The sequence below is a fragment of the Canis lupus genome, chromosome 28 (assembly GCF_048164855.1).
Source record: "Canis lupus baileyi chromosome 28, mCanLup2.hap1, whole genome shotgun sequence".
NCBI classification, from domain to species: domain Eukaryota; kingdom Metazoa; phylum Chordata; class Mammalia; order Carnivora; family Canidae; genus Canis; species Canis lupus.
The window spans coordinates 25,666,683-25,679,046 of record NC_132865.1 but is presented as its reverse complement, the minus strand read 5'-3'; the positions used below and the strand labels follow the sequence as shown (position 1 = coordinate 25,679,046).

The 12,364-nt window shown below is 36.7% G+C and overlaps 1 protein-coding gene across 5 annotated transcripts in view; it reads left to right on the top strand.

Annotated features, from left to right (window-relative positions):
- SGK3 (serum/glucocorticoid regulated kinase family member 3) overlaps nt 1-12,364 on the top strand; it is a 180,374-nt gene that overhangs the window by 38,672 nt on the left and 129,338 nt on the right. The gene's annotated exons all lie outside the window — the stretch shown is intronic.

The following is a 12,364-nucleotide window of genomic DNA, read 5'->3' as shown; positions in this document are numbered from 1 at the left end:
GTGCGTCACCTGGAGGATCGGGGACGGGGAGGCCCCGGGAGTGGACGCGCGGCGGTCATTAACCTGCTGTCAGCGGGCCGGACTAGGAGACCAAGGCGTTAGGACCCTCAGGTTCCTCAGGTTCTCCGGGATTTAAACCCTTTCCGTCTCTTGTGAGGTGACTCCGGCTCTCTTGCTTCCCACAGCTTTAGTATTGACACGTACCCTTTAGAGTGGTTTGAGATTTTTAGATTTGTCATCTTTAGTGGTGGTTAGCTGGGAGAATGGAAAAGAGAATTCATCCCCTGAGACTTCAACTCTTTCATCATTTAATTTTGCACAGTGACTTCTGAACTGTGAGTTAGGATTTTGGTCCTGCGCAGAAGACGAGTAGAGTTGAGATGCAGGCACGCTTGAAATGCGGGAAAGCACATGGGGCCCCGTAATTCCCACATCTTTATTGAAAATATTAGACTGTTGTGTGTTTGGATTCTCTCTTTTGTCTCTAGGTTGAGGACTTACCCAGCCAATCTGGGAAGTGACTTATTTATTTAATAAACACTTAAGCGGCTCTTACTACGTGCTTGGGCTCCTTCTTAGTGTTTGTAAATATTAACTCAAGTTGTTAACTCAAAATATTAAATTATAGCGGTTCTAGCAGTGAAGAGGTTGTGTACACTTCAGTTCCCCAAATGTCATTGCAAGAGCTAGAAACATTAGAGGAAGTTTCAGGCATATTTTAGGACTGGGTGTGCCTTCTGGCGCACTTGGCCACCACTCCTGTAAGACAAGCCGCCACCCCTTCACTCCCTGGGGGAAGGGAGTCTGGAGCTACAGGAATGAGATCTCTTCCTTGCAGATCACCAGATCCCCAGCATCGTTTATAAGATAGTCTTTCTCATCCACCCTAGTACCCATCTTAGGTAACTCTGGAGAGACCAGAACTTCCCCTTTTTTCAATGGCCACTACATGGAGCCTAATTTTGCTTTTAAAAGGAGCTTTGTTCCTAATATGAGGGACAGTTGATGAATCCATAGTTTAGTGAAATGTACTAAAAAATAGACTGTTTTTGTTTGTACACATCAACATAACAAAATAATGCTTTGTGATTTTGGTGCCATTTGCTGTTGGTAATGTTGAGTCCATCCTCAACCTGGTAGATGTCTAATTTATGATTTGCAGATACACAGAGAGAATATTTTTCCAGAATAAAGTAGCTTCTTCAAATGAGTTCTTGGCCTGATGGCCAGATTGGTAGAGACCCAAAATGATGAATCATGGTTCTTATCATTATGCTGGTTATCAAAATCTGCATGTCATACTAGCTTTCTCTTTCTAGCTTTTTCTATATCCCATTTAAATTTCCAGAAAGATGATTAAATGAAGCTATAAGCCTTATTTAACAAGATTATGAAGTGTCTCCTGGAAGCAGGAAGGCTCACTTTTCCTCTGATACAATTTTTGGTACAACAGATAGTGGCATTCTTGAATTCAGTTCAGTGAAATGACAACACTTTGATGGTTTACAGAGTGCTTCCAAGTATATGTGGGAAGTTGGCAGCCATTTTTTATTCCTCTCTTTAGAGATGAGGAAACTGAGGCATAGAAATGTTAAAATGCCTTAGCCAGGATTGTAAGCTGGTGGGGGAGAGAGCTTAAAAAGAGAGCAGGTGTGTGGACAGTGCCTGGCATGTGCCAGCCTGTAATAAACATTGTGGAATGAATGACTCCCAGACTTCAGATTTCTTGGTCTTTCCAAACATTATGCTTCTCAAATACCATATTGATTTATGCCTAAGAGATTTTCCGGCCTATACCAATGTCCCTGTTATTTCAAACAGTATGTGATAAAACAAACATCTTTTCTATAAAAGAGAGGAGAGTGCCTTTTAGACTCATTTCTTAGGACTTAACAACTCTGGTTTTGGAAAAAGCAAAAAGATTGGTTGTTTTGTTTTCTTCTCAAACATCCTTTTTTCCTCTGATTTGAAGACAGTTTAGATTGGACATATGGTTTCATTGTTTGTGTTGACAACTTCCTTATCTCTCCCTGCTCATTGAAGGTCATTTTTAAAAAATATTTTATTTATTTATTCATGAGAGACAGAGAGAGACAGACAGACAGGCAGAGGGAGAAGCAGGCTTCATGCAAGGAGACTGATATGGGACTTGATCCTGGATCCCCGGATCAGCCCTGAGCCAAAGGCAGGCGCTCAACTGCTGAACCACCCAGGTGTCCCTGAAGGTCATTTTTAAGGACTACAAATCACTGTAGGTTTTCAATGTCAGTGAACTCAATTAAGCTACTTAGATTTATGATCAGGTTCAAACACAATGATTATAGGTGTTGTCTTTTTTTGAAGCATCTGGCACTTCTACTGCTGTGTTTTTTGAGATGTTGTAAGTACTTTAGCATAAAGTATCTTTTTAAAAATTTTTATTTATTTAAATAATAATCACCAGGGGGCTGGAGCTCACAACCTCAAGATCAAGAGCCCCATGCTTTCCAACTGAGCCAGCCAGGTGCTCCTAACGGGTCTTTTTATAACAAAAAACAAAAAACCCTCAACTATTTATATCCTTTGAGCATAATCTCTGTATCCTAAAGTATGTGACCTGCAGATGGTTAACCTTCAATTAGAGAGGAAAATATGGCCATTACCAGCAGGGAGGAATTGAGAAGGATATGGAAAAAAGAGAGATGGGGTGGCCTCTCCCATGAGGGATATTATAGGTGGTAAGAAGCCCTTAATGAAGCCAGACTGAGTCATCTGCCTGTCAACATTCTTCTGTGTGGGGGTGGAATAAAATACTTTTGAAACCTGCCTTGTTTCAGAAACCACTTTACCTTTTCGAATCCTCATATTTTCTCTCTCTTTTTTTAATTCATGTAAATTACTGACTAAACTGCTGATTCATGAAACGCAAATTATGTAACATGTTATTCCTGACAGAAACAGCTCCCACATTTTTTAAAGAGATTCAATGCTTCTGTTTTCCTCTTTACCTATCCCATTCCTCATGGTGACATCTTTGTTCTCATTTCACTTTTTTTCCCTATTTCATGGAGAAAAAGTAAATCTAAGAGGTGCTGATTCCACATCTTGTAGTTCATGTCAAAGTAATTTTAACTCAGTACTAACTTTGAGTGAATCGTCATTGCTGAGGAAGACAACGTGGAAATCAAATGTTGAAGGCTGAGCATCAATAAGTAACATTCTATTACCTGTCTGAAGCTGAGCCAGGGGGTTTTCAAAGGGAATTAGCGCAGTGTACAATATCCTTGTACAGTTTCCCAGGGCATCTCCTATTTCCCATAGGTCCTGAATACCTGTCTTGGTCCATCTCCTTGTAGACACTACTTCTTCTATTACTCAAAACTAAAATCTATTTTCCTTGGATGTGGGTGGTGGTGAGTGAAAGGAGGGTGAAGGGAATTGTTGTAGAGTAAGAGATTGATAATATGTAAGATGGAAGACAGGAGATGTGTGAGTGAAGTAAGTAAGCTCTCATGGTGGATTTGTACTTTGTGCACAGTACTGGCCTCCCTCAACAGGGCCATGAATATAGGGAAGACCTACATGGGATCAAAGAATGTTTGGCCGGGATTAAAGATATCTACTGCTGTGAGATTGGCAGGCAGAGCCCCTTTGTACTACCAAGGGTGGAAATATCGTTCCAGGTAGCAATTTCTTCAGGCCACGGTATGAGTTTAAAATGTAGAGGGCCAGTTCTGTGGCTTTTAACTTGAGAGTAGGAATGATTTGGCAGGCTTTTGGCTGCGTAAAGGCCTGGATTATGTACCTTTTTAAAGGCTGACATTTTTTGGAGAATGTCTATAGTGTTGAGATAATGTTTTTCCTCTTACTGTTTTGTGATTTAAAATAAATGACATTGTATTTACATTGTATATAGTAATGAATGTGATTCAGGTTAATTGCTTACATTCAGGTTCCTGATGTATTTGCTATATGCCAGTCAATGCCAAACTTTTTTTTTCCATAGGTAAAATAGCTTTCATATATAATATATTCATATATAAAATTGGACTCAGTGATGAACTAGCCATTCCACAGACAGCGGATGAAATGTCCTCAAGTATAGTGGGGCTTCACTAGGACTTGACTAATTGTTCACTTGAGTTAAAAAATGAGAAGGACCTTTATTACTCTAGTTATTTACCTCCCTGTTTTTAAAATAAAAATAAAGTTTACTTAAAATGACCTGGTTTCCATCTCAGTGTCCACATATACAAACACACACAAAGGACTAAGTGTATAGACTATATAATCTAATGCACATGTATGTTATATATATGACTAGCTAAGACAGAATACAAGAATTCTATCATTCATTTCCCGAGAAAACACTATACATCATCTCTTCCCCCATTTTAATTTTATTGTTGTCTCTTATATTTTCTAAACATTATTATTTTTTTTAAAGATTTTATTTATTTATTCATGATAGACACAGAGAGAGAGAGAGAGGCAGAGACACAGGCAGAGGGAGAAGCAGGCTCCATGCAGGGAGCCTGATGCGGGATTTGATCCCAGGTCTCCAGGATCATGCCCTGGGCCAAAGGCAGGCACTAAACCACTGAGCCACCCAGGGATCCCTAAACATTATTTTTAATTACAAAGGTACGCATGCCCTTAAATTCAAGCAACTGAGAAGCATATTAAATAAAAAATGAGTACTCTCCACTCTAATCTTACCCACAAAGATAATTCACCCTCCATTTTTATATCCTTCTAGACTTTTCCCTATGTTTAAATAAATTTGTATATCTATATAGGTATACGTACGTACATCAGGTTTTTTCAAATGGGAATCATTCTACACAATATGTTCTTTTGTTTCGTATTTAACACCTTATCATGTACAGCTATAGATCTATATAAATTTTGACATCTACATAGTGATCTATTTCATAGCTAATAACATCCATTTTCTAGCTCCATTACTTATATGTTCCTTCTCTTGTATTAATATATATTTAAAAAATATTTAAATCACCAAAGTAATGCATCTTTTTTTTCAAGAAAAATTTAAAGAACAGGAGAAAAGAATCACCAATAAACCTACCATCCCTTAATAGTCGCTAGTAGTACTTTAGAGTACATTTTCCTAAACTTCTGTGTGTATATATCTGTATTTTCAATGCCATTTTAAAAATTTCTCTTATACAGGCTTGCTTTGTTGGTTAGAGAATCATGTTTATGTAGCCAAACAACGTCATAGATTCCATGCATGTTTGAACCAGTTATTTTATAGTTTCCTGGCCACCTGCCATACCCTAAACCTGGATAACACTCATGAAATTTATACTACTGCTCATCAAGGGGATGAGGTGAGGGTACGTGGGTGGACTGACAAATCCATCCAAATCAGCATAAATCCTCTTAAAAAAAAAAGATTTTATTTATTTATGAGAGATACAGGGAGAGAGAGAGAGAGGCAGAGACACAGGCAGAGGGAGAAGCAGGCTCCATTCAGGGAGCCTGACGTAGGACTCGATCCCAGGTCTCCCTGGGCCAAAGGCAGCACTAGACCGCTGAGCCACCTGGGCTGCCCAAATCAGCATAAATCCTTTTAATGGAGGTTGGTCAATACTTGTATTTTAAGTACATCTAAAATACAAGATGTTTAAGAACAGAGGTGATGGAATATTTTCATATAATTCTGATCACTACAGGAGAAGCCAAAGTAATGGACTTGAACCAAGGAAAAGTGTTAAATTCAGTTAAAAATTAGAAGAGCTGAACTTTAGATGTTTTGAAATAGTCTCCTAATGATAAGCACATGGCTTGGAGTGCTTAGTTTAACACAAAGTCTCAGCAATAGTAGGATAGATGACCTTGAAGTTCCTTGTGATCCTCTTCTATTATAGGCTGTCTCAGAGTTAGTAATACCTGACTTAGTATAATTTCATGCATATAACTCCCTAGGTACATACTAACTCCACCAGTCTTTCCAGACAGCACCTGTCCAGGCTAACATGTCTCCACCCAATGAGCATGTGCATAGCTATCACGCATGGTCCTCCTATGTTCTCTTGCCACCTTCCCCCCTTTCTGAAAGTTTAGAAGTCTTTTGATCTTTTGCTTTTTTTCCTTTTCTTCCAGCTTTTGCTCCAAGGAAATTTTTGTTCTTTCTCCATCCCACTCTCTTCATTTTGATCTTGAGCAAAAAAGATACTAATCATGGTGATACAGTTAAGAACAAGCCTTTAATAAGGGAAAGGAAAGCTTTTAGTTTGAGAGGGAAGGTAGACATTATAAAGAACTAGTGGTTTCAACCTTCAAAGCCCTTGAGAATACCCAGTAATTCCTTTCAAAATTTCCACAGAAGTCTCCACCCACCTCCTCTTCTGTAAATAAGCTGGTTTTCCTTAAGCGTTGACATGTATAATAAAATTTAAAATTGTTTACAACTGGGGGGGAACTCATGTCATTGCAATAGCATTGTTTTGTGCTACTCTTTCCCTGTTGAAGATGTTAACAATCTTATGGATTGAATTAGAATGTTTTGGTCAAACAGAATGGAATTAATCTAGAAGTCACTAAAGAAAGATATTTGAAACATGCTAAGATTTTTAATTCAGTTGTTGAGTCTTTATGTTTATATAATATTTTTCAATTGTGTATATTAAAATAATTTCATGATAAAAATTAAAAGCTTTAACTAGCACAAAAAAAAAAAAAAAAAAGAATGTTTTGGTCATAAAAACTTCTTCCAAATAAGACCACTCTTGCCTTCAGAAAATACATCTAGTTCTAGGTATCTGGTTTAGAAACAATTTCTTTGGTTTTAAGTAAGTTGAATAGTAAGAAGGCTATTTTAGATAAAAGGTTAGCAATCTTTGAGAAGTGGTATGTCAAGATTCCAACCCTTTTCTTTCCAGATTTTCATCAGCAGAGATATGCATTTGGTGAGAAGCATAGATCAGACTTTCATCCTTAGGAGTCAGAGAAGAAGTAATACTGGTTGCAAGAATGTTAGTTTGCCACTGGAGACTCTCTCAAGTCAGGCCCTGATAGCTATAGCTGACTTCAGCTCACCTGTTAAAGGTGCTTTGGCAAGACATTCTGAGGAGCTCCACACCAAGAGAATAGCTGCTTAAGCTAAACTGAGAGGAAAGGCCTTTTTTTTTTCCCATAAATATTAATGAAAAAGCTTTTGAAAAGACATTTTTATTCAGCTTTCAAACATGATTTTAAAACTGATGTTGGCTTAAATATGAAAGTTTGTTATCATTCACTTGTTTGAACTGGGTTAGTAAACATTCAGAAATTAAGACTTTGCTATAATTTTTTAAAATGGCTCTTATTTTGTAGTTTTTTGTGCACAGTTCACATTTAATCCATTCTGACCTAAGTAGCTCTCTTTTCTGATTGATCTTCTGTTACCTCCTACCCTCTCTTCTCTTGAATATCTGGTTAAGTTTTTTGTTACCTGTGAGGGAGTGATTTCTTTTTAATTAATGAAAGATAAGACACTCATGCATGTTTTAGCAGAGAACATTTTTTTAAAGAGATTTATAAGACTATGCTCCCTTTTCTCCTTGAATTTTGTTTCCTCCTTGGGGTTTCCTTTATTTTTGATTCCCACTGACATTAGCTTCATTTATGTTTCACCACTTAAAAGTCCACTCATGTGTGAATGAAAGTTCGCGGCCTGTTGAATTTATTTGTTGCTTTCATTGGACACTTAGGATTAAAAATTTGCTTTTGAAATGCAGAATGGTATTTATAAATTGCTACTTTGGTGTAGAAAAACAAGGAAAGAAAAAGGATATATTTTTGCTGTGCTTGTCTAAGACTCTAGAAGGCTACTTAGAAATTAACAGTGTTTATCTATTTGGGATTGGGTGGTGAGAGCTGAGTGGGTAGGGACAGGAATGGGAAACATACTTTTCTCTGTCTCTTTTTTATTCTTTTGGTTTGAATCATGTCAATATGTTAAAAGTCATTGTAAAAATCATTTTTAAAATTGTGTCTATTAATTTCCTGACTTATAGAAAATAACTCTATTTTCCCTTTTCCATATATCTTAAGGAATGTTGGTTTTTTTTTTTTTTACAATAACACAGCTTTATATATTTTGTTTTTAAAATGTTTTTATTTTAATTTCAGTTAGCATTAGTGTTCTACTAGTTTCAGGTGTACAAGATAGTGATTCAACAATTCTATACATGACCCAGTGCTCATCGTGATACCAATACTCTTTAATCTCCGTCACCTCCTTAACCCATCCCCTCACCCACCTCCCCTCTGGTAACCATCAGTTTCTTCTCTGTAATTGAGTCTGTTTCTTGATTTGTCTCCCTCTCAAAAGTTGTTGCTTTAAATCTTTTTAAAAGAATCCTTATGTAGTCTAGTCTCAAAGGACTAGCAGTATTTTGTGGGCATCTTGACCTGTTCTGCTCTCTCAAGTGAGATTCAGTATGAAGCTTTCTCTTAGGAAATTCTGATACTGCAAATACAGCCAAACCTTAAGTTCTTGCTGGCTTATTTGATGAATCATTTTACTGAAGCTGTCTGCAATATTCTGCCAACAGGAAACTCAGTTGTTTCCCAATAAAACTGTCATACAGTACCAGCATAATTAGTGCAAAGTTAGTTGATTTTCCCCCCATGGTATCTTGTATCTTATCATCATGGTTATAATTTACCTGCTTAAGATTATATGAGTTTGATACTTGTGGAAAATAAAGGTTCATTTACTTTTAGTATTTGGGTAATTCTGTCCTTTTTAGTACACACAAAGCCAAACAGTTTCTTCATCAAGGATTTTTGTAGTTTTTGTCATTTGTGACTTGTACTTTAGTTTGTGGAGAGCAAAGAGAAAGAAACTAATATTTGTTGGGTATCTACCATGTGCTAGGTGCTTTAAGACCCTATTTTTTTTATTACTATTATTATTATTATTATTATTATTAACGATTTGAGAGTATGTGAGCATGCACACACATGTGCAGGAGCAAGGGGAGGGGCTGAGAGAGAGGGGGACAAGCAGACCCTGTGCTAAACAGGGAGCCTGACATTGTGTAACCCTATCCCAGGACCCTGAGATCATGACCTGAGCTGAGATCAAGAGTCAGACGTTTAACCGACTGAGCCACCCAGGTGTCCCAAGACATTATTTTAAATACTTTTTTTAAAATTTATTTATTTATTCATGATAGAGAGAGAGAGAGAAAGAGAGGCAGAGACACAGGCAGAGGGAGAAGCAGGCTCCATGCCGGGAGCCCGACATGGGACTCCGTCCCGGGACTCCAGGATCACGCCAAACTGCTGAGCCACCCAGGGATCCCCCAAGACATTATTTTATTAAATGTTCAGAAGAACTCTGGGGAGTAGAGTAGTTTTATTTTACAGATGAGCAGATTGGGACTCAGTGAGGTTTTGAAGGGAGCTATACGTAGGCAACACAGGGCAGAGCTGATCTGAACACTTCTACCTGGACTTACCAGGAGGTCTCCTGTGCCTTTGAGGAGAGGGTAAAGGCTGACTCAGCTTAAACCCCTCATAGGCAGGATTGATTTACAGATAACTCAGATTGCCATCTGCTGTTGAGGTAGTGGTTAAATGAGTTTGAAGACTGGATTTTCAGTTTACCTTATTAGTCTGAGATTACGTTGCTGGTGCCAGACCTTAAGAAGAAAGCTGACTGAAAATGTTTTAAATATCATATATTTCTTGCTTAATAGAAAAGGGCTTAAAAGTCTAAATTTAATTACTGAATGGGTTAAATTCTGCACTTACAGGTTGTGAATGTCTTATATTGGTATCTGCTGGGGTATCAAACTCCTACTATTAGCAACTAATACCCAGCGAACTTTGCCAACTCTAACAAACGCTGTTGTCTAAAATCGTTTAAAGATGATAATAAGCACCGCTTACATAAATTTGAAGATAGAGCCAGCCATCAGCAAGTACAGTCTGTCACTGTGCTGATCTTTGATGGATGCTAGCTAATGTGGATATATCTGTGTCTTGGCAGTTACTGTGATAAACTGTTTAAACAAGTAAGAATGAAAGAACATTTTATGTCTCATTTTATATTACTCCATTATCTAATGTATTTATGTTCTGGGCAAAGATGGTAAGAAAGATATGAGGAAATTCAAGTGATTAGAAAAGCATAAAAAGAAGTAAAAGGCCACAGATAGTGAATGAAGAGGACAGCATAAACCCACCCACACCTACTCAGGAGTCTGTTACACTTAATATTAAAAAAAAAAAACTAAAACAGCTTTATATTCTTTTCCCATTGAATTATCTTGACATCCATGTAAAAAATCAATTGACCATAAATCTGCTATATTTCTATACTCTCATTTTTATTTTTTTTTTATTTTTTATTTTTTTTTAATTTTTTAAAAAAATTTATTTATGATAGTCACAGAGAGAGAGAGAGAGAGAGAGGCAGAGACACAGGCAGAGGGAGAAGCAGGCTCCATGCACCGGGAGCCTGACGTGGGATTCGATCCCAGGTCTCCAGGATTGTGCCCTGGGCCAAAGGCAGGCGCTAAACCGCTGCGCCACCCAGGGATCCCTATACTCTCATTTTTATTCTAATACCAGTGCCACACTGTCTTATTTAGCTTACTGTGCCTTTGTACTAAGTTCTAAAATCAGAAAGTATGAGTCCTCCAACTTTGTTCTTTTTCAAGATTGCACTGACTATTTTAGGGCCATTGCATTTGAATTTTAGAATCTGCTTCTCAGTTTATGAAAAAATGGCAACTGGGATTTTGATAGGGATCACATTGAATCTGTAGATCAGTTGGAGAGTATTACCATCTTAATGATATTTTGCATTCAGATCCATGAATGTGGGTTGTTTTACATTTATTAAGATCTCTTATAATTTTTCAACAATGTTTTGTAGTTCTCAGTGTGTAAGTTCTCTTGTGCTTCTTTTGTTAAAATTTATTCCTAAATATTTTATTCTTTTCGATACTGTTGTCAATGGAATTATTTTCTTAATTCATTTTTTTCATTTCTTAATTCATTTTGTTTGCTTATTGCTACTGTATAGAAATAAAATTGATTTTTTTATTAAGGTATAACTGACATACTGTTTTATTAGTACAATTGATTTTTAAATATTGACCTTGTATTTTTAATCTTGCTGAATTTATTTATTAAATAGGTTTTTGGTGGACTCATTAGGATTTTCTATATACAAGATCATATTATCTGCACATAGAGATAGTTTTACTTCTTCCTTGTCAATCCAAATGCTTTTTATAATTTTTTTCTTGCCTAATTGCTCTGGCTAGAACCTCCAGTACAATGTTGAATGCAAGTGCAAAAAGCTGATAATCCTTGTCTTATTCCTGATAACAGGGGAAGAGTGTTTAGTCTTTCATTATTTTATTTTATTTTTTTTAATTTTTATTTATTTATGATAGTAACAGAGAGAGAGAGAGAGAGGCAGAGACATAGGCAGAGGGAGAAGCAGGCTCCATGCACCGAGAGCCCAACGTGGGATTCGATCCCGGGTCTCCAGGATTGCGCTCCAGGCCAAAGGCAGGCGCTAAACCACTGCGACACTCAGGGTTCCCAGTCTTTCATTATTATATGTGATATTAACTGTGGGGTTTTTGTAGATGCCCTTTATTAGCTTGAGGAAATTCTCTTCTTAGTTTGCTATGATTTTATCATTAGGAGTGTTAGAGTTTTCAAGTGCCTTTTCTGCTGCTATTGAGATGATTGTGTGTAGTTTCTGTCCTTTATTTTGTTAATTTTGTAATAAAAATTAAACAATTTAATTTTGTTAATACAGTAATACATTTGACTGGTTTTTAGCTGTTAATCGAACTTTACATTCCTGGGATGAATCACATTTGGTCACAGTATATAATCCTTTCTATATGTTGCTGGATTTGGTTTGCTGGTATTTTGTTGAGGATTTTTGTACTGCTATTGATCTGTAATTTTCTTGTGATATCTTTATTTGGTTTTGGTATCAGGGTAATACTGGCTTCCTTGAATGAGTTCTTTCCTCTTCTTTTTCTTTAGAAGAGTGAGATTTTATGGAAGATTAATGCTAATTCTTTTTTAAACTTTTGGTAGAATTCACCAGTGAAACCATCTGGACCTTGACTTTTATTTGTGGGAAATTTTTTTTTGTTACTAATTAAATCTCTTATTATATATCTGTTTCAATAGTTTCTGTTTCTTTAGTTTGTTTTGTTAGCTTTTTGTTCTACAAATTTGTCCATTTCATCTAGGTCATCTAATTTGTTGGTGGACAGCTGTTCATAGTATTCTCTTAAAATTCTTTTTACTTCTGTGAGATTGATAGTGATATTCCCATTCATCCCTTATTTTATTTTTATTTTCTTAAGATTTTAAAAATTAATTAATT